Genomic DNA, 24,448 nt, shown 5'->3' on the forward strand with positions numbered 1-24,448 from the left:
AGTTTTCCTCAAAACGATTCTGAAAATTCTAACTTTAACAAATGGAATATACTATTGTTGATATTTGCTATTCTAATTTGCCATCATTCTCAAAAGCATCAAGGCTGATAAACAGAGAAGTCCCAAATGACAGTATAATATTCTATTACTGTTATTTCACCCTTGAAATCATAAATGTGTCATAAGTGGAAAGAAATCTCAGAAATTTTTGTAACTATCATATAGATACTTTAATCATTAAGTATAAACAAAGTAATAAACCTTTCACCCACATTCCTTAAAGTCTGACCAGATTTTAGCAAATCTGTCAGCACTCACTGTGCTTAAAGGAAGACTGGAATTCCCCAGCAGAAATCCCTGTGGAAGATGAGACAACTGATAGCTACTCCTGAGTCTTCATCACTCAAAGAACATTCAGGTAGGGCTGGAGAGATGATGGCCCAGTGGTTAAGAGCACAGGCTGCTCCTCTAGAGAACCCAGGTTCAATTCCCAGAACACACATGGAAGCTCACAACTATCTGTCACTCCACTTTATGAGAATCTGATGTGCTCTTCCAGCCCTGAGAGCATCAGGCATTTACATGGCGCACAGACATACATGCAAGAAAAACACTCATACGCATAAAAACAAATAAGTAAGAATTTTAAAGTCAAACAAACAAACAAAAAACTCACCAGCTTCACTAAATAAGAGTTTTGCATCCTACTGAAATTCATGTGTTGCATCTCTACTCTCAGCAGGCTTAGGGGATGACTAGGACCTTCCTTAATCAGGTTCACTGCCTAAGTGGAAAAGGCCAGAGAGCTAGCTGGTGATTTTTTTTTTTTTTTAATCACATAAGGATACAACATGAAGTTAGCAAGCTGTAACACAGGGATAGCTTTGCTGTATCCATGCTGGCAAAGGTCAAACTTTTGTTCTGTAGAAATATGACAAATAAACTTTTTCTGAGTTTTGTTTTGACACAGGGTCTCATGTTGCCTAGGCTGAAACTGGTCTTGAACTCTGATCCTCCTTTTTCTGGTTCCTGTGTATCACAAACAGGCACTGCCACACCCGCCCAGGCAGGTCTTGTTTGCTGAAGACACTTCTTCTACAGTAACCTGTTACAGGAGACAGTGACTACTTCTCTAACAATAAGACACAAAGAATGCAGTTTGCGCTTCAGTGTGCAGTGATTCTGGTGAAGTTACAGCTTCAGGAATCCAGCGCTTCTGTTGATCACTATCTACTTGTTTTGCAGCATTGCACAACCAAATCAATAATTAAAATATACCCACAGATCACATTTTGTTCCTTTATAGTCCCTTGTCAGAAGCTCGTATGCATTTAACCATAGAACTGAATGATCCAGCAATACCAGCTCAAATATTGGAGTTTTTTATTATTAGTTTGCTAAATCCTATGTTTCTCTAATCTTTACCCATCTGTGCTTTGGGGAAAGAGACAAGGGTTTCTTAAACATTTTCACTCATAACTCATTTTGGCTTGAGAATTTTTCACACATCCTTGGATATATAAGCATTTAAGTAGGAATATAGTTCAAGCATTCACTTTTGTAAAGACATTTGTTTTAAAACAATGTAATAGCTATGTATAGAATTTTACACTTTATAAAGACTAAAGCACATTTGCATACTAATAAAATGTATGTGTAGGGCTGGAGAGATGGCTCAGAGGTTAAAAGCACTGACTGCTCTTCCAGAGGTCCTGAGTTCAATTCCCAGCACCCACATGGTGGCTCACAATCATCTGTAATGAGATCTGGCACCCTCTTCTGTATACATAATAAATAAATAAATCTTTTTAAAAAATGTATGTGCTTGTTTATTTTCACAGTAAGAATTAAATTTTAGATACATATTCTACAGTGTAGAAGTTTCTTCAACATCCTTCAAAGTTGATCTCTATCTATTTGGAATCATCAATTCTGAAGACAGTAATTCCATAAATACACAGTACAAAATGGCAAAATATGCTTGTTTCCACTTCAGAAATTATGGAAAACTAATTTTTCTGAAGGCAAAAGTCACTTAACAAGTTTTTAATGAAATTTAAGCCAGCAAATCAAACAATCCTTTTAAAAGTCCACCATTCTAACCTGCATACAAAGCAGGCTATTTTGATACTTGTATACAGAAGAATGATGGCAGGGAAGTAGTAACATTCTTCAGTTTCTACAAATAAATCTGTTTTCAGAAGAACACAAAATTCTGCATGTACAGTACAAACATTATCACTCTGTACTGTGCGACAGTCTTGATGTGTGCTGAGACGTTTAAGGGGGTGTGAACTGTTGATGGGAGGTGTGGCAGTACACACAGTGCAGAGTGCTCAAGTTGTGTGTTGAGAACTAAGGATGCAATGTGACAATGTCACATTACGGTGCTAACTACATTCACAGGGCTGTGTAACACATATCCAATATGTTTTTATCTTGCTCTACACATTAAAATTCTACTTCTGATCTATTTCCCTCATCCTAGACCCTGTCAACCATCATGTTTCTTTCTATTACTGTGACTTGATTACTCTAGATATCTCCCATGAGTGAGGTCATGAATTGTTTGTTCCTGTGTGAATGGCTTATTTCATTCACCATGATGACTTTTAGGTTACAGATATCCTTCTTTCTAGGTTGAATAATATTTCAATTTAGCTATATATCATACTATTTCACCAATTTATTTGTTCTATCCTGCTTTCATTTCTTGGATATTATGAATAATGCTGTAATAAGCATGGTTGTGCAAATGTTCCTCTAATACCGTGATTTAAAGTGTGTGTGTGTGTGTATGTGTGTGTGTGTGTGTGTGTGTGTGTGTCCATCCCTAAAGTAAGAGTGCTGGATCTTGACACAAAAATCTTTAGGATTTTTAGAAACTTAACACTGTTTTCAAAAGAGACTTCACTGTTTTACAGTCCCAACAGCATTCAGCATTGCATAAGAGTTCTGTCTTCTCCACATCCTTGCTACTACACTTATTACTTTCGTAATAATAACAAAAAAAACACAGTCAGTTTCACTCACGGCCATGTTAATGGATATGCAGTGCTAATTCATTGTAAATTTGATTTGTACTTTTCTAATTATTAGAGATTTTTGAACATCCTCTCATATGGATTTTAGCCTTTGTCCTTTTGTAGATAGTATTTAGAGAAGTGATTTTTCAGGTCTTTTGCTCTTTTATAAACAGATTATTTTCATTATTGTTGAGTTATATTGACGTCATTTTTGTCATATTTTATTACCTTTGCAATATTGGTTCTCCACCCAGAAAACAGTGTTTTTACATATAATTACCAGTGGGACAATTAGCATATATTCTTCTATGTTAGTAACACTTACGTTTTTAACCATTTGTTTAATCATGATACACAATGGTCATCGTAGCCCCAGTTACTGCACCCACTGGGGACGTGGTTACTTAGCAACACTCATGAATGCATGTGTGTTGTGATAGATGCTGCTACCATGACTTTAGTTCCTCACAAGAGCATGAGTTCTAACACAGTGCCTCACCCGAAAGCATCTGAAGCAAAACTAAACAAAACCTTATTTTTTGTGCCCCACACCACCCTCGGGGAGAAAGAAGACTGTGTAAACATTTTTTTTCATAACCCCCCTTAACTCACTGCACACTCTCAATAACTAGCTCATCTTCCTTCCATGTTTTCCACACAAAAATTTCCTACTGAGATGAAAAAGGCTGGAGATTCTCTTTTTCACTCCAATCCCAATGACATCCAGTTGTACCGAGCCTACAGAAATAGGACCATATGTGCGAGGCAACAAAAAATATTTCCAGGTCTTCGATATTTAATATATGTATATCCCAGATCTTGATAACAGCATCAAATAAGACCCTCAGAGAACAACAACAAAAATCACTTTTCTCAAACTTTTCATAGCATTTTAACACACTAGGAGAGAGATTATTCTTTTTTGGCAGATATCTGGGTCTGAAATATTTTAAGCTTTGTGAGCTTTTTGGAGTTTGTCATGGTGACTCAACTCTGCCTGACATTGTACCGTGGAAGTAGCTATCAATACTATGTAAATGAATATGTGAATGTGTGTGACTGAGTTACAATAAAGCTTTATTTAGGTAATCAGAAACAAAAACAACAAGCAAACAAAAATTCAGGTCATTAATAAACACTGTTTATTTGTTTGCTTTTGTTTCATCTACCTCTAGGGAAGTAGCTATAGTCCAGGCATCACTGAGTCTGGAATAGGAGATATGTATATTACATATATATTTTTATTTACATATATGAATATATTATATATATACATATATACACATACATACCCTTGAATCACACTATTTTTCCTAATTCTCAATTTCATCACAAACCCATAACAATGTATCTAATGAGAACTGTTAGTCAGTTCTCTTGAGTGTTGATCATAAAACATAGGTCTAGAACTAAGATTTGCAATATTGTCATCTACAACTTTTCAAACAGGAGTGTTCATTTCCTATGTCAATTTTTATTTTCCCACTACTATTTGAGGTAATGAGGGATATAAAAACTCCACTGAGAATGATGTTTCTGTTTCTTCAGCTAAGGCTGCAGGAAAAGTATGTGTTTTGTTCTGATGAAATTGAATTAGGAGGATCAGACAAATTCAACATATTTTATCCAAGAACCGTGGCATTCACTGCAGCTGGTAAGCATAGGCATTTATACCAGGAACATGGATCAAGAATTGTCAATATCCATTTAAGTATCCTTCCCCCTAGCAAAAAGTAAAAAGCTTTTGGCAAGAGTGAGCTGTAGACTTTATCTTTTCTTTTGGCATACAAGGTCATTTTTATAACCAGCTTGGGCTTTGGGAGAAGCCACCACTGTATACTGTAATTTGACATATCATTGTATGATTTGAATTCTCCTAAGTTCATTCATGTCACAGACCAAAGTTACCTCCACTTTGAGTTTCAACTAGGAAATCAGTTTCTTAAATCTCATCACCTCAGATACTGGCCTGAGCTTGACGTGCTGAACACCACCAAGCCTTTGATTTTTCTCTCAGAATTCCCATAGAGATTTTCAAAGTGATGTACAACCACATAGGGTCCCTTTATGGTCCATTTAGCTCCTTTTCTAAAATAAATGGAAAATCCAGGAGACAGTACAGATTCAAATAGTGGGTCATTTGTCTCTAGTTCTATTGGTGCAAGGAACACAGGCTCGAATTCATCTCTTCCATGAATATTTTACTATGAGCTGGATGTAGATCAACTGATTTTCATTTCCAAGTTTTGACTCTTGCTTCTGGAACTGCTCTGTGATCCAGGCCAATCACTAGGCATCCTTATGCAACTGATCAAAAACTATGCTCATTTAGTCCTAGTAGTAAGAAATGCCTGGGGAAGCTCCACTGTGGTCATAGTAAGAAAAGGTTCTTACTCATTAACACAATTACTTGTTTCCAAATGTCCTTTGCAGGGATGCTGATATATCTATATCTACACACAAGTACACATATTGTATACATATGACATTTTATTTCATCATGTGAGGGAGTATTTGGGGTCATTTCTCAAGTCTTTGAAATATTTTTTTTTCTGAAATTATCAATGCTAATGGGTACTTCAGGTATCAATACTGTAATAATTAAGTCATTTCCTTATTTAGACTGTTCTATCAGAGGACCACTTAAAAGCTCATAAGCATCTATCAGAGAGCAGCATCTGGTAATGACAAGGTTACCACTGAGTAGCATGGTCTTAGACTTTAGGAAGATTAGATCAGGACTTCTGAATACTTTTAATGCTGTTGTAACACAATAGGACCCCATACTCCCAACTGAATAGCTTTATATATATATTATAGCCTCTGGTTGTACTCTAGAGCAGTTCTCTGGTCTGAACATGTTGTCCCAAAGTCATATGTTAAAACCAATGCAGTAAGATCAATGTCAAGTGGTGGCACCCTTACCAGTCTGATGAAAGGGAAATCCTTTGTGGCTTGTACTATTTGAGGACATAGCACTTACTTGTGCTAATATAGAGATTCAGCAGTCAAAGGCTGTCTTCAGAATGGAGAGCAAGCTCTTAGCAGAAGACAGACCTGCAGAATTTGCTATAGAAATTTTCAGCTTCCAGAACCATGAGAAGTAAATTTCTATTGTTTTATAAATTTCCCAAAGTAAAATGTTTTGTTATAGCAGCAGCAATGGGCTAAGACAGATGACATAACTTTGTTTAAGACAGCAAATATGAACCTGTACACTCACGATGAAAGGACAACCTGATCCATGCACTCTTTCATTCTTTCTCTTGCTTTTTGCTCAATCCTGAAACCCCAAGATTTTATTTGAAATCATTGCTTTTCTGTCTTAATGACTATTTATAAGAAAATATCGAAAGTTCTCTTGGATCTGAGAATGTTTTATTTCCCTTTAATTCCTGAAGGTTGAGTTTTCTCAATTTGTTGTTCAGAGTTGACAGCTTTTATTTTTATCCTCAAATAAATTTTATCAGGGGACACAATACATCATCACAGTAGCCCATTTTTAATTGGATTATTTGGTATTTTGTTGTCTAGTTTCTAGCGTTCTTTTTATATTTTAGAGACCAGCTCTCTGCCAAATGTAGGGTTGGTGAGGATGTTTTGCCATTCTGTAGGCTGTCATTTTGTCTTATTGACAGTGACTTTTGCTGTAGAGAAGCTTTTCAGTTTCAGGATGTCCCATTTATTTTCAATTTTAGTGTCTGTGCTACTTGTATTGTGTTTAGGAAGTGGTCTCTTGTGCCAATGCATTCAAGGCAACTTCCTACTTTCTCTTCTGTCAGGTTCAGTGTAACTGGATTTATGTTGAGGTCTTTGATCCACTTGGACGTGAGTTTTGTGCATGATAATAGATAGAGATCCGTATCTATTGCCATGCAGCTTTTTTTTTTTTTTTTTTACTTGAAATACACTGCACCACTAGCTCTGGCATTCATGGAAGCAGGTGGAAAGAAGTTCCTTGAAATACTGTTCTCCTGAGGCTAATATGTTATCTCTCTCTGGCTGTTTTCAAAAAGTTAATTATGAGTATCTTTGTGTGTACTGGTTCCAGTTCATGCTTGTTGGGGTTCACTTGAGTTCTTGGATCTGAAGGTTTGTGTCTCTTCCCCTGACTAGAAATTTTCCATTCATTATTTCTTTGAGAACTGACTCAATCTCACTGTCTTCCTTCTGGGATTCTGGCAACATGAATAGTACATTCTTGTTCATACATACATGTCTCTGACGTTCTGTTCATTTTCCCTTTAGTCCCTTTTCCTTGTTGTTCAAAATAGGCAAACTTTTCTGATACGTCTCCAGTTCACTGACTCTAGCCTCCCATCTCCAATCTAACATTGAGATAATTTAGTAAGTTTTAAGTTCTATCATTATATATTTTTTAGACACACACACCCCATTTCTCTCAGTGGTGCTTTTGTACGAATTCCATTCCCTTCAAACTTTTATTTCCTTCTTAAAAAGCAAAATTATTTTCAGAGAAACCAGAATGCCTGTGTGACTCATGCTCCTCAGAGGAGAAGACTTGTCCTAAAGGGGTAGCAAGAACATAAAATTACTCTGCTGCACTGGAGCCCCTCAGGCATATACTGGAAATGAGAAAATGTCACTACGAGGTCACCATTTCACCAATGTCAGAGAGGCTGCAGAGGAGGGGAAAGTGATGCAACTATCTTTATAAATAAATGTATCCATGGAAAAGAGACTCTCAAGTGAGAGAGCATTCATAAAAATAGTTTACAATCAATGTAGCAGGGCATGTGCTGTTTTTAAATGGTATGGTCAAAGTAGCATGTACAGAAGGTGGTACTGGAGCTAAGATATGAATGGTGAGATAGAGTTGGTCTGTGGTGATATTTTATTTGTATGTTCATAAATAAAGCTTGTCAGAGAACAGGGGGGAAAGTCCAGCCATTTTTAAGTAAATAAACAAGTCAGACAGCACACACCCTTAATCCCTTAGCAGGCAGGACCTCTGTGTATTCAAGGCCACACTAGGGAACAGAGCCAAGCATGATGACACACGCCTTTAATACATACCAACCATAGAGACCTGGAGGTCTGTACAGACAGACTGAAAGTGACAGAGCTGTGTAGGAATAGGAAGTGAGGTTGCTGGGCTAAGAGAGCCAATGAGAGGACAGAACAGCAAGGCAATAAAGGTGTGGGTAGACAGGAAGTAATGTGCATTTGGAAGCTGCAGGTTTGGTAAGGTAAGGTTGGCTGGTGGCTATTCCTATTTCCCTGATCCAAGGCTTACACCCCTGTATTTGGCTCTGTGTTTTTTATTTAATAAGACCATTTAGAAATTTGTCTACACTGGTCATTTGAGAAGCTTATCACATCATCTTTCTTCCATGTAAAGTCAACATCAAGAACCCTGTTAGAGATTGTGATTTAAAGAATCACAACATGGAAATTTTGATTGCAAAAGCACCTTGAAGAATGTTTTGGAACTGACTCTGAAATACTGGAAAATGTAGTTTTCTTGAGCCAGGCAGGTGGAAAGATAAGCAGATGCAGCAATGAGAAGATGCAGGAGAAGCCCATGGGATGCCAGCTGATATAAACAGTGAAGGAGTTCCAACAGGGGAGAAGACTGAGAGAATCCAGATACAACTATTTCTGAAGGCGAAATCATCAGAGAGCAGTTATAAGTTTTGAACATTTCATAAAATTACAGGAAAAGTTAAAATATGACTACATCTGGTAGGTGAGAGTAACCCCAGAAACTGCAATAATAATGATAGTCAACAATGGCCACCATACTTATATGCAAATGAATATTGGTGAAAATTCCAGTGTAATTAAGTTAGCATGATGAGTCAAGCACTTTCTATCCTCACATAATCTTATGAGCTAAACATTGCTCCTTCCTTTTACAAATGGTAACTGAGGTGCAGAAAGCTAAGAGAACCATCCAAGTCACTGCTGAAAATGAAACACAGAGCAGAGTGCAAACCTATCTTCAGCCAACACTGGATGTTAAGCTATGCAGCCATAGGTTTCTGAGTTCTTAAAACAAAAGTGGAAGTAGATGATATATTTGAAATTATTTATTCAATGTTTCAAATTTTGGCCCAAGATTTCTAAGGAATAATTTAATTCTTCATGAAACACTATCTATTGGTTAGAGAAATGTACTTAAGAACTTTATTATTAATAAAAGCAAGGCATAATAATGTCACTGGGTCTTTGTTTTGTGCTTGTTGCTTAAAATAGGGTCATGTGTAGTACAGGATACCGATCACAATCTCTATGTAGGTGAGAATGACCTTAAATACCTGATCCTCCAGCTTCCACTCAATGAGGACTGGGATTATAGATGTGTAGCACTCTTCCTGGCTTTATTTCCTGTAGGGGATTTAAGACAGGGCTTCCAGTATACTAGCAAGCATTCTACGAACTCTACATCACTAACCAAACATTTAATTTGATATTTTTATTTTTGTGCTGTTCACACATGTTTCTTTATTGAGGCCCTGTGGTACATGTTAGGATTTTCTTCTAGCATCTTTTCTTAACCTTGATTTTTCACTGAAAATCTGTTGGGAATTTTCATACTTTCTATTTCAGATTTGCTGAACTGTTAGGATTTTAAACACCTTTGGCTTGTACTTTAATTGTATCATTGTATGTAGCTAGAGTTTTCCTGCCTGGCCCAGTCAAGACAAATCTCTCTTACCCGCCAGTCCCACAGTCGCTCAGACCCAACCAAGAAAGCACACAGAAACTTATATAGCTTATAAACTGTATGGCCGTGGCAGGCTGCTTGTTATCTACCTTTTCTATCTTAAATTAACCCATTTCTGTTAATCTATACTTTGCCACATGGCGTGTGGCTTACCAGTGTCTTTACATGTTGCTTCTCATGGCGGCGGCTGGCGGTGTCTCCCCCAGCCTTCTACTTCCCAGAATTCTCTTCTCTCTTGTCCCGCCTATACTTCCTGCCTGGCCACTGGCCAATCGAAACTTTATTTACACAGAGCGATATCCACAGCAATTGTACTTATAAATAATGTGTTGAAGATAAAGTAAATATCCACAAAATACTGTTTTAAGAGCATTTTTGTTAGAATTAGAATACTTTTAGAAAGTCATTAAGCCATATAAAGAACATAGTTGAAAACTATTGACTTAATTCAGGACAAAGCATTTCTGTGGTCATCCCAATTGGTTCCCCACTTCTCCTGGCCAAAAATGCTCATGCCCTTATGCTTTCCACCTGCACATAATACAAACACAGACTTTGCTTGAATGCTATTTTTGGAATATATTTCAAGCGTTTTAAAAGCTTTACTCATGTTTTATTATTTTATTCACAATCTGATCTTAGACTTTCCAACTATAAAAGGAGAAAAGTTTTTAGTTAGACTTTTGTCTGTCTCCTTTCAAAGTCACTCTCTCATGTGGTATGATCTAGCCATATTGTTTTGAGGAGGTTAATATTTAGTTACTAATTTCTGATGACCTGCAAATACTGTATTGATTGCATACTATGCTGTTTAATCAGCTGTTCCAAGCCTAGCTCCTCTTGGTCTCTATATTCTGCAAGATGTTCATCTGTAAAGAGTCAGCTGTACAGAAAATTATTGTGCTCTGCTCTTCTGGTACTATGACATAATTATTGATTGTTAGACTACATTTAATTCTCTGTTAACACACTCTGCATAATTTAAATTTTATTGTATTAATATTTCCTCAATGTATTCCAATATGTCCTTTCTTAAAAAGTCTGTTCTATATTTTTAAAGAAATGCATACTAAAGATAAATGCATACTAAAGATAAATACGTACTAAAGGTATACTGTACAATATATTTTGAATCTGTCACTGGTGTGTTTAATGACTGAGTACATTTAAATATGGAATAGAGAAGAGGTATAATACTTTCATGCCTACTTTCCATGTTCTATATTTTTTGATGCTAAAATAATCTAGTTTCTATGACTGACTCTGAAGAATTAGTTGAACATTCTTCTTAACAGAATCAATAACTGTATAAACACTGATGTTATTTTGTTACTTTTTTCTTAAATTAAGAAATTGAATTACATTCCCAGATTCTATGTTGTACATGAGAAAAATAGCATATTTTCCACTTGAATAGGTTAACCTGCATGGCTAACAATCCCTTAAGCAAAATAGCCAAATCTTGTTTGGAAACGGATTCCTTTACAGATCTTTGCCTGAGGTCATTGACTCCTGAGCTTGAACAAAGCTAAAATAGAAACAGGGTACATTAAGCTTCTCTGAGTCAGTTATTCCAAATACCCTTAACCTTAATTCTATTGGTTTGCCCTTCTCCGGTGGCTGCTAAATATTATACTATGCAAAACTATTCCTGGGACTATTGACAAATATGTCAAACCTCGTGCTCATCAAAACTGATTTAAGTGTCCTGTATCTTGGCATATGCAGGCAATTGTAGACCTTTACATTAGTTTCATGAAGTTCGGTGGAGAAGGATAAGTTCACAAATACCAGAATCTTAAGTGGAGGAAGTATTGTGATGCATCCTACCTGTCTGAAGCTAGCTCTTATGAACACAGGCAACACATTCATCTAAACTAGTGTGGGAAAAATGTCATTCATAAGTGAGATATGAGATATATCCATCTGAACCAAAAAAGAAGAAAGAAAGCACAGTAACCTGAACAGGGAAGTTGTAATAGGAAAAATTATTAAACAGCGATAAGGGTGTAGCTGTAAGAATGGGGAGGGAAGTCCACAGGTTTATCAAGCCAGAAAAAAAGTATACAGGAAATAAAGTCAACAGGAAAGGTTGAAAGTAAGGTTCCCAAGGGAGTAGAAGGTAGAGTTGCGCTTCTCTCGCTAACTCAGGTCAGAGCTAGTCAGTAATGGCTGGGCAGACAGAAAATAGGTGGCAACAAGCCAAAGTCCACACATGGATGTGCAAAAAGGGGTGAGAAAATGTGGTGTCTGTGTGTGTATATGTGTACCCACACATACTGTAACATGATATGTACTGGCCTCCAAAAATTCATAAGATGAAATCTACTCATCAAGTTTTTGAGATTGGAATTGAGATCCTTGGGAAGTCATTAGATCATTACGGTAGGGCACACATGAATGGCATTAACATCCTTATAAAAGAGACTCTCCCAACATGCAAGGACAGAGAGAGAAGGTACCGTGTTTGAGAAAGACGACCTTCACCTGACCCCTGCTTGCATCTATATCTTGAACATCCCAGGATTCATACCTGTAAGAAATGAATTTCTGTTGCTTAGGAATTCCTTGGTTTATGATGTTTGGTCATAGTAGCCCCAGTGGACTAAGACATTTTATCTGTCTGTCTGTCTGTCTGTCTATTATTGTCTTCATTTATGAAAAGAAAAACCTATAGCCACTTTTCTACTTTGACCCTTCTCTGTATGTGCTAACTTCATTCACAAGATCCTTTTTTCAATCTCATGAAATATTTTGCACTTATTTTCAGTGGATCATTTTCATATTTTTTCATAAATTCCCTTTTCAGTGTTCCAACATCAAAATGGATTTAATGTAAGCCAAAATAAACCCATTTCTTTCCATAAAAAATAAATCTAAGAAAATTTATAATGGAAGAATTGTCTCCTGGTTCTTTATTTAAATCACCTTTATGTGCTACTGGATACCATCATAGCTGTGAGTAAAAGAAGTACAGCTCAAACAAATTTCAGAAGAAAAGGAAGTTTATCAGTCAGATATGTGAAACCCTTCCAGGTACTGGTAGATGTTAGGACTTACATGACCCATCCATCCTGTTTGGCTCCCTAGTTACCTGTCTTTCCACACATTCTTTTCTATACATATCTTTAGCTATGTGACTTTGTTTCTTTTTTTAAAAACCAAAATAGCAACTAATTTAAAGGTAAATGTTCTTTGTAAGTGTTTGCATATTAGATGTGCAATTTATGTGATTTATCTTGAGACTGGAAAACATCTTGTTACTTTCTTCCTCTTTGTCATTTTTGTAAATATTCCTGCATCAGTATCTCACTATCAAGGTCCCCTCCTGGAGCACTTGTCAATATCTACAGACATTTTTAGTTGACACCACTGTGTTTATAATAATAATATTATCCAAAAGCAAAGGCCAGTGGTTCTGCTAAGTATCATAAATTACACAGAATAGCCCACAGCAATGAATTTCTGTCTCTGAATATAGATTTCACCCAAGCCTGAAGCTCTGTTCTACATGACTGAGTGTCTTCCCCCTCCATAGACTCATTTGACTCAATACAGTGTCTCAGACAACCAGTAGGAGTAGGGACCGTACTTGGCATTTAGAATGAAATCTGGTTTCTCTGTAGAGATTCTTGGGAAAATAGCAATTATAGTAGGCTTCACCACTCCTTTGATTACAACAGATGGAGGCTCCATTCCATCCCATAACCAACAGGACAGGACATAACTGGAGTGTGGTGGAAATGCTGTTAGGCTCTCCTGTGTGGAATGCAGTGGACATACTCTTCAGTCCATGTGACTGGAATGGCTTGGGAAATGTACAGCACAGTTTTAATTTCATGTGATGTTATTGGGTAGACATGGGTGCTCAGCACACGTAGTAGCCTCACTGAGGTGGATACCTGTTTACAGAGCTCTCTGGAGAGATACACAAGTCAGGCTTCTACAGAGTGTTCTGCCATTTGAGCGACCATGAATGACAATTAAAAATTGTCTATCTAACATAGCCAAATCTCTGCCAAGTCTTCTTTGCAACTTCCTTAAGGTAGTTAAGAACAAGGCTCACTTTTTATAATAATGACAAGATTGATATGTTAATGACCAATCATATTTTGCTTATTCTGTAGTGTTTTTCTAATGAAGGAAAGGTTAGAAATAAAAAAAGCCAATACACAGAAGAATCAATAGTTTAATCACCAATTAAGGTGATCAAGCATAGATTTATACAAGATCTAGTTAATAGATGTTGTTAATTGTTTAATGCACAGATTAAAGCAGTTTAGGGGAAGAAATATTTTCTCACTGTGTCATGTTTATTCTCTCATCAAATATGCATTTGATGCAGACTATGTTTCTAATATTCTGCTGTTACTGGAAATATAGAATGAGCATATTTCTAAATCATTGTGCTAAACTCATTTTAGTAGATCTACATGTTGCTCAGACTCGCTCTAATAGGAATCATTTCTTCCATGGATTTTAGCCAAGTATTTTAGCAACTTGAGGTCTAGACCTCAGTTCCTCCCGAAAACTGTCTCAGGCCTTCTGCTTGTTTGTAATCATAGCCTCTAGGCAAGCCTAGCCAATGACTGGTAGACACAGGACACTAATGGATGACCTGCTTCAATTGGTACTACATGGTTGTTCCCATTATCCATAGTAGATGTGTCTCAAAGAGGTGCTCATGACTCCTGATAGTACCCCAATCTCCCTGCCTCTCTCCACATATATATGTATATGTAGGTAATTATGTATATAATTACTGATGTTGTCTCTGCTCCTGTGACCATGAAGCTACTGATGATGGCCAGTATTGATGACTGCTACACAACAGCCAGGGGCTGCACTCCCACCCTGGGCAACTTCATCAAAGCCACCTTTGAGGCCATCTCCAAGACCTACTGCTACCTGACCTCTGTAAAAAGACTGTATTCAACCAAGTCTCCTTACCAGTAATTCACAGACCATCTTGTAAAAAGCCATACCAGAGCATCTGTTCAAAGGACCCAGGATCCAGATATGAATTAAGTCTACTGAAAAAGAAAGAGAAGAAACAAACACAAACATTTGATATAAAACTTACCAGGATTTTTTTGTGAAATTGCTCTTCAATATTTCCATATAGCAGTTAACTACAGGTAACTGAACCCACAAAATGAGTAGCAAAACCATGTTGGAGGCATGGTTCAATTTTCAGAATGCTCTTTATCATCTAGAGTTTACTTGCTCTGTCTACCTATCATCTATTTATCATCAATCTATCACTTATAATCTATCATCTATTATCTATCAATCATCAATCTATCATCTTCCAAAATAGCTATCATTCATTAATCATCTATCTATCTCTGTCTGTAATCTATAATATCTGTCTATCTATCTATCTATCTATCTATCTATCTATCTATCTATTGATATTCTGAGACAGAGTCTCACTCTGTAGCCCCCCAACTGCCCTCAAAATTTCATAGTAGAAGAAGGGTTTAATGTCAAATGTTCATGTGTTACAATGTTCAATCTTACTAGTTCTCAAGGGGGAAAATATTAAAAAAGAAAACTTTTTCTATTTATACTCTTTTGCCAATAGAATAGACAGAATTTGTGAAAAGTTACTCTGGCAAAAATGCACCAACCTCAGGGCAGACTCTAATGAACTCTTAGTGGCAATATTAATTGGTATAATCACTTTCTCAAACATGTTGGCATAATTGTGCAAAGTCAGAGGTGGCCCATCTACTGAAGCAAGTCCGTTCCTAGGCCCCACTGTCTGAGCCTCTGTAGTGTGTTACAAGAGACACATTATTCTTAAGAACTGTCCATACTAGAAAAGGCTAGGACCCACCACCCAGGAGGAAAACAGGCAAGCAATGACAGCATGCTGAGAAAGATGATACAGCAGAAAAAAGGAGCTTCCCGCAGCCACACCAACGATATGGATGAACTTTAGATACATTATGTTGAGTTAAAAGGAAGCAGAACACATTATGTGTTGTTTTTCTAAAGCTTCAAAACAAGCACAAGTAAACAACATATTGTTTGAGGACACATGCATATGTGGTAAGACTGTATTTAAAAAATAAGAAAAGAAAGCAAGAGAATAGTAAGTACAAGCCAGTGTGGCGCTCGCTTCTCACAGCAAAACACACAGATAGGACAGCCGAGGCAAGAAAGCCAGGGCATGGCAACTCAGGCCTACAAACCTGTATTTAAGGTGTTAGGGCAGGAAGATGGCTCCAAGTTCAGGGTTATCAGGTTACAAAGTGAGTCCCCTTCCAGCCTGAACAATATTGAGATGCTGCCTCAAGAATCCATTCCCATTTGTCATTTTCTTCAGAGGTGTGACCACTGGAGAGTTGTCCACATTCCAGTAAATGATCTCCCACTCTTACTCACATAAGCAAGCATAACTACACTCACTGGGCCACAAAACAAAACAAAAACAAAATGAAAATATTTTGGGGATTTGTAGGGAAGAATCTGGGGTTGAACAGGATGAAAGGGGTGAGAGGGGATGAAGAAGAGGAAAGGAAAGGACCAAAATATATTATAGCATGTATAAAATTGTAAAAGAGTAGAGAAAAAATTGAGAAGAATCTCTTCTCAAGAAAAAAAGCAAAACAAACATAAAACAAAAACAGGTGAACTGGCACATTGATCAGTTTTAGCTCTGGAGTTGGGATTATGGGTCCCAGAATTTCTCTGTGATTGTGTTTCACATCTTTTATATATGTCTCCTTCTATAAATACTAAAACTACAGAATGTGCTTTAAAAGAGAATTGACTGTGTAATTGGACATTCAACAAACCTACAAAAAATACTAGGACATCAGGGAGACTGGAACTCTAAGTAGCATTTAATGATGTTACAGGATTATTAATAATTTCTTTGGTATGTGTATCATATGGCCATGGTATTTTAAACTCTCATTTAAAGACACCTACTAAAATGCTTACAGAGTAAATAGGAAATGACTGGATTTAGCCTTAATATAACCAATCCAAAGGTTAAAAATAAATAGATGAATCTCTAGTGAAAAAAGGCCAGGCCTCTACTGACCATTTTAGTAATAATAATAGAGGAATTTATTTATTTCCAAATAAAGCTTTTATTGAATGACTTTAAGCTCTTCTGTTGAGTGACTTATTCTGTTTTTTAAAGTACATCCTAGGGAAGGAGCTCACAAGCCTGGACTGCTACTTAAGGAGTCATTGACAGTCGATGGTTTCCAGAGGAGGGACTTTCAGGTTGAAGGATGAAGTCCTGATAGGCTGATCATGCTCCATTGAACAGCCAGTGACTACAGAGCCCAGGACTACACAGCCCAGAACTACATATTCCATGACTACACAGCCTAGGACTACACAGCCCAGAACTACATATTCCATGACTACACAGCCTAGGACTACACAGCCGGTACTACACAGCCCATGACTATGTAACCAGCATAGGTTAGACTCTGGTGAGTAGGGAGGAAAGGGATTGAGTCAGGGAAAGTAGATATGGAAGGAATTGGTGAGGTTCAAATGAATCTGACCAAAATACAATATATGGATGAATGAAATGCTTAAAGAATTAACAGAAATATTATATTTAATTTAAAATGCCTCCACTAAAAAAACGACACTATCATTTTTCTCTTTCGACTTTCCCTTGTGTCAACAATTTTATCAGTTCTTCACGAGTTCAAACTAAAATTGGTAAAATATATGTGTATATTTTGTATCAACATTTAATAAATCAATCAAGCCAAACCTGCTAAATACCTTTTATCAAAATATTTTTTGTTCACCTCATTTTTTTTCTTTCTTTTTGTTTTAAACAGTCTATTCCTCTTAAATATCCATGAATTCTGAAACCTCTGGTCTCCAGAGTCTAGAGGCTCTCATTAACTACAGAAAAGAAATATCATGAACATCTCTGATTAGTCTTGAAGGCCACTTCCAGTTGATCATTTGAGGCTTTCTCAGTGTTGGTCTTACTGTCTTTTCAAACTGGTCCACCTACAAAGACCCCTATATGCATTATCCCTTCTGTTCCATGTTCAAAACCATGTTGTAATTATTTTCCAATAAGTAGCTTAACAGTTGTTCTTTCCTGTTCTTAAATCTATTCACAGTTCAAGATAATTTTCCTCTACTGACCTTCCCTACCATCCCGCTTCATCTTCCATAACCTCCTCCTTTTAGAAACACTTTCTATGGCTCCCACTTAGAGTCCCAGAACTCTCCTGTCTGGCAGACACTCTTCTCTAATATTCTCCCTGCTGCTTCCTACCTCACTCACTCCCATCTTTCCCCCAGTCCCTCAGCCCCCTTAATCTGAATCTCCAGGACTTTCTCCTTTCTCATCCTTCTCTGCAGAGAACCGCCCTGCCTCATGTTGATATTTTTCTTTGAACACCAATGACTCTAAGAATTTCTACCTCTAATCTTACTATTCTGACCTCTCCTTTTCTGTCTCCTCCGTGACTCAGTCAGTGTTCTGCTGCTGTGGAGAGACACAACAACCACAGAAACTCTTATGAAAGAATCCACTTCATTGGGGGCTGGCTTACAGTTCCAGAAACTTAGTCTATTATCATCATGGTGAGAGCATAGTGGCAAGCTTCTTACAAACTGGTGTCCCCTACTTGTTAATTAGTATTGTTGCACATCTAGCTGTTCAAGGCAAGCTCTAGCATGAATATCCTTTATGTGTATGTTCATGTATGTGCATGTGTGTATGGCACACATGCATGCATGTGTGTGGAGGCCAGAGGCCAGCCTCAGATATCGGCCCTCCAGCTCCACAGCATACCATGAATTTGCCATCACAGGCACCTGAATTCACATGCGTATACTTGCATGAAGACACACCCCCATGCGCATAACTAAAAATAAGAAGATTTTTGTTTTGTTTTGTTTGTGTTTGTTTTTGTTTTTGTTTTCTTTATTATTATGTGTTTTAAATTTTATACATCAGCCATGGGTTCCCCTGTCCTCCCCCCTCCCACCCCCACCCCCACCTTCCCTCGAGCCCCTCCCCTCCATTCCCATGTCCTCCAGGATCAAGGCACTCCTGGGGATTCATTTAAACCTGGTGGATTCATTACAGGCAGGTCCTGTCACCTTCCAGACTGAGCAAAGTGTCCCTGTATAAGCCCAAGGTTCCAACAGCCAGCTCATGCACTAAGGACAGATCCTGGTCCCACAGACTGGGTGCCTCCCAAACAGATCAAGCTATTCAATTGTCTCACTTATCCAGAGGGCCTGATCCAGCTGGGGGCTCCACAGCCTTTGTTTTGTTTTGTTTGTTTTTTTAGACATATCTCTCTCTGTGGCCCTGCCTGTCCTGGAACTCTTATGTAGACCACCCTGGCCTTGAATTAAGGAGGCTTCTGCCTTCTGAGACCTGAAATTAAAGATGTGAGCCACCATGCTTAGCCTCAATGTTTTTTAATGTAAATTCAGTCATATTGTTTCTCTTAATTTTAAGAATTTTCAGAGCAGTCAGTCACCATCCCATCTAGTTTGTACCCAAGACTGTCACTGCAGAGGCTCAGCTCTCAACCAATGGTTACTACTGTATTCGTTTCATGAACCCAGGAGAGCAGGGCCTATCAATGAGGTAGATTAAAATTTTATGCAGTAGCCAACTTTATTCTGAGCACCAGGCAATTTATACTCTGAAGGTTAAGAAGAATCACATGAGTAAGGTGTTCAGTCACAAGGACAAGCCTGTTTTTCCCCAAAGGTCTATGAATAACAACAGTTGAAGTAAACTCACTCATACCCGCTCCACCTGGGAGAAGCATGACAACACATTCCAAGACAACTCTGTGTTTTTTTAAAAAACTGTGGTCACAAGACTCTGGTCTTGCTCTCATGGAGTTTTCTCACAAGCACCCAAAATTCTCGTACAACTCCATTCTTGGACTGTGTTCCAACAAATAAGCACCCTCTGCCCTTCAGCCAGGATTCTTCAACCACACTATCATGTGCTTGCAAATACACACAATTACTGCACTGATCTGTATTGTATGTCACCCAATATTCACCTAGCTAATATTATTCTTTCATGCCTGCCTTAACCTAATCCCCAACTAAGAGTGGCTGTCTTCCCCCTCCAAAAACTGCACCTGGCATCTAATTTTAATTGTGCACATGACATTTATTCTGCTATGAGAGTTTCTTTTATTGACTGTTTTTCTTATATTCCCTTTCAAGTTCAATGCCAGAAATTACCTTCTTGCTTATTGTATTCTCTTCCATAGCTTATTGCCTGGGACAGTATATGAAGGAAAACATTGCTCAGTAAATATGCAGAGAATGACTGGTCACCTTCCTGTGCATTATGATAATTATGATATTTCTTATATCATTGTACTCTACTGAATACAGCAACTGAAATGCCATAATTTGCCCACGACTCTAATTAGTCATGCCTTGTTGATAGACTACTAAATTGTAGTCCAGTCCATAGGAACCATTATGTAATGCATGAGACACTACTGTCATTGTCACAGATGGTGTGATGGGCGTATGCCTGAAGACAGCCAAGTCTCAGACTAGCCAATTGCCTCAGCTGTGAAAATGTTTGCTAAAGAAGATGCTATCTCCTGTCCTCCCTCTTTCCACCTCCCCAATCCAAGGCAAGGTCTCCCTTGGGGATTCAGCCCAGCCTGGTAGATTCTGTTGAGACAGGTCCAGTCCCCTCCTCCCTGCACCAAGGCTGAGCAGTGTCTCAGCATAGCACTAGGTCCCAAAACTTGGCCAAAAGGATACGACACAAAGTGCCTGTGTTATACAGAAAATTTTCCATAGGAAACCAATGGATATGGATGTAATAGGCCTTTTTCCATTAAGTCACATGCTTATGTATTTTTTTTCCTTGAGACCCACACTAAGACATTAGCATTTGCCCTTTGACTGCACTGGAAAACCCAGCCAAATAAACTGATACCTGAAAATTTGTTTAAAAGTTAATGAGACTCATATGCAATTGTTTGAGATGAAGTTTATTCAATTAAATTTTTGACATCAATAATCTGCAATAGATATTGTTTAAAGTTATTTTTAAAACTAAAGCGTTGTTTGAAACCTTATATTGACTTCATTCTTTAATAAAATGACTATGATATAAAAATCAAAAAAGAAGAAGGAGGAAGAAGAGGAGGAGGAGGAGAAGAATAAGGAGAAGGAGAAGGAGAAGGAGAAGGAGAAGGAGAAGAAGAAGAAGAAGAAGAAGAAGAAGAAGAAGAAGAAGAAGAAGAAGAAGAAGAAGAAGAAGCTATCCAATATCATGTCCATGTAAGACGCAAACAACAGCAGATTGTAGCAAGAACTGGAGCTCAAAGTCCATCATACAAGGCAGAGGAAGAGTGCAGGGTAAACCCTGGATGGTGAGCTGAAGCAGAGATAACAATCCACAAAAGAAGGTACACAGCCCAGACTAAAGATCTGAGGGGCAGGAAGAGAAGAGCAAGACCCACCCAGAGTTGCTAAATTAAGTTGATGGTTCATTGTCACAGAGCCATAGCCCTCAACTCTTCCTAATAAAGGCCCCTGCACCAACTTAGAGTTACAGTGGAGGAAATCTCAAATTTCTTATTTTGCTATCCATGTACTCAGAATCACTTCCTGACAACTAGGGTAAGCTTGACTAAGTTTCCTGTCCATGCTAAAATGAATCTAACTACACTGATCATTTCTCTAAGTCCTGTATTTTTGGCCTGTCATGTTGGACAAATAATTATTTTAGCCATGCCACATTTTAAGCAATGTCCTAGGTTTTAAAGTGGTATATACACATACATGCAGACAGTCACACATACACATAAACTAAAAATAAATAAATCTTAAAAAGGAAAAGGAGGTTTGGAGTGTAGTTAGAGTTTCCTGCCTGGCCCAGTCAGGACAAATCTCGCTTACCTGCCAGTCCCACAGTCGCTCAGACCCAACCAAGAAAGCACACAGAAACTTACATTGTTTACAAACTGTATGGCCGTGGCAGGCTGCTTGTTATCTACCTTTTATATCTTAAATTAACCCATTTCTGTTAGTCTATACTTTGTCACATGGCTTGTGGCTTACCAGTGTCTTTACATGTTGCTTCTCATGGCGGCGGCTGGCGGTGTCTCTCTCCAGCCTTCTACTTCCCAGAATCCTCTTCTCTCTTGTCCCGCCTATCCTTCCTGCCTGGCCACTGGCCAATCAGAACTTTATTTACACAGAGCGATATCCACAGCATTGGAGTCATAGTTAGGAACACTTTCTAGTCTTCCAGGGGACTCAAGTTCAGTTCCGGGCACCTGCATCTGATGGTGATTGACAACTACTTATATGCCCACCTTCAGTCAATCTGGCACCTTCTTCTGGACTCACAACACCTGCCCCTCCCCACAAGCATAATTGAAAATAACATAAATCTTAAGAAACAGAAGAAAAAGAAACAGTAGTATCTGCCTTATCTGAGGTAGAATTTAGTTTTATACTCAGTAGAGGCTAATTAACAAGTTAATGGACAGGTTCAATGCCTCACTTCACCATTTGAGAGAAAAAAAACCACTCTAATTAAAAATATGCAGGAAGACTTGAACCCTCTGCCCACTCATTGTCTAGAAAGCTGATGTGTACTTGAATTTGCTGTTTTATTATTTCAGCATGCTTTCATGCAAACCTAGAACAATCAAGCAAAAAACTTCAAAAATTTCAATGAATACTCCACTAGCTGTCAAGAAGGTCTAGTGTGCCACTATAGAGTGTAGTCCCTACAGACAATAGCACCCAATGCTACATTTCAAAGATCCAAAAGGGGCTAGCAAGATGGCTCAGCAGTTAAGAGTACATGCTGATCTTCCAAAGGACCCAGGTTCAGTTCCCAGCACCCATGTGGTAGCTCACAACCTGCTGTAACTCCAGTCCCAAGAGGTCTGTCTTCCTCTTTTAGCTTCTTTGGCCATCAGGCATAAAAGTACTGTGCAGGTACATATGCAGACAAAACACACACACACACACACACACACACACACACACACACACACACACACAAACACACACATGCATTTAAAAAAATAAAATAATAAATTTCTAAGGGTTTTGACATAAAGAAATGAAAAGCTGTTTGAGGAGATAAATAACTTTTGTCTGATTTAAACATTACTCACTATGTTCATACAACCAACATTATACAATACCATGGTATATATAATTTCTATGTGTCTGATCATTAATTAATATTCAAAATAAAATTTTAATTTAGCTGGGTGTGGTAGTATATGCCTGTTATTAAAGCACTCTATAAATGAAGCCATGAGAATTAAGAGTCTAAGCTCAGTTCATGCTACATAATGAGTTAAATACCAGCCTGTGCTATTTGAAAGACCCTGTCTCAAGATCTTCCTCTCCAAAAAAACCCCAAATCTGTACATTATGAGTTGTTAAATTGTAGGATCTTGGGTAATATTTACCATTAAAACATGGAAACCATGCTTTCCAGAACTAGGGTTGGTAGTTTGTTTAGCTATCATGTACTAGGCCCTAGACTTGAGTCTGAGCACCATATACCTCCTCTGCTGAATGTGAGCCGCTAACATTTTGGATAGTAGCATCCCCCCCCCCCCTTTTTTTTGTGCCTAAAACATGAGCCACACCAACTTTGATGAGCTCTGAGTTTATTGGCCAACTGTGTCTCCTATGCTTTCCTTTCATCAAAATGAAAGAATAAATATAAACTGGAATGCTGTTTAATACATGTAGTTTTAGACCTTCTAAATATAGTTACTCTATTTGAAAGCATATTTATTTTTAGTTTAAGCTCTCATAAAACGCACCTTTAAGAGAAATCCCCATGGAGAAATCGAAGGGCATGATAATATCTATTTTAGTAAACAGATTGTGGTTAGAGAGAAATGGCATCTACTGTACCATAAATTTTTCAGGCAAGATTAAAGGGCACCTTTTTAAATATCTCCTCTGCATCCTTTCTCTCCTCCTCATACCTTCTTCCTACCCTGTGAGTTCAGGAAAGATAAATACATGGAAAAAGAAATCAGAAGATCCTGGGTCACATCATACACAAAACCTATCGTACACAAAAATTACTTCACAGGACCCATACTATATAAGGAATTTAAAGGCAACCTATTTCTAGACTCATTTTAAAAATTAGGTTGATGATTCTTTGAGCTGTTATAAGTAGCGATAGACTTATTTTTGCTTGTCTACATTTTTCTTTGAGTTTTTCATACCCCATCTGGTGATTTCGTAATTCTCCATAAAACATTTTGAAATACAATAGTTAACAAAAAAGACTGCCCTTGCACTCAAAACTAAAGCTTTGGGCCAGGGACTGACTCAGTGCACAACGGCATGCGTAGCTAAGTCTAAGGATCTGAGTTTGATTTCGGGGACTCACTACTGAAAAATAAAAATAAAAATTTACAAAATTAAAAACCAGAAGAAAGAAATAATGCCTCAATGATTCCTCAGGAATTAAGAAAGAATGTGAAAATTTCCTGGTTACTTTTTTTCTAAAACTAAAGAAAGTATCCTCAAACACAGGGATCGATACAGATATCATATCCCAGTACTCAAATCCAGTGCAAACTTCATGATTTTTCTTTATATTTCTAAACGTCACAGAAACACAGTTATCTAGGACATCTCGTCCCAAAGGTGTCCTGGGACACTGAAGTTAAAATCAAACAAGGAGCTCCAGTCACCCTAAAGGCTGCTGCGCGTGGAACTTCAA

Source organism: Onychomys torridus, chromosome 14 (assembly GCF_903995425.1).
Source record: "Onychomys torridus chromosome 14, mOncTor1.1, whole genome shotgun sequence".
NCBI classification, from domain to species: domain Eukaryota; kingdom Metazoa; phylum Chordata; class Mammalia; order Rodentia; family Cricetidae; genus Onychomys; species Onychomys torridus.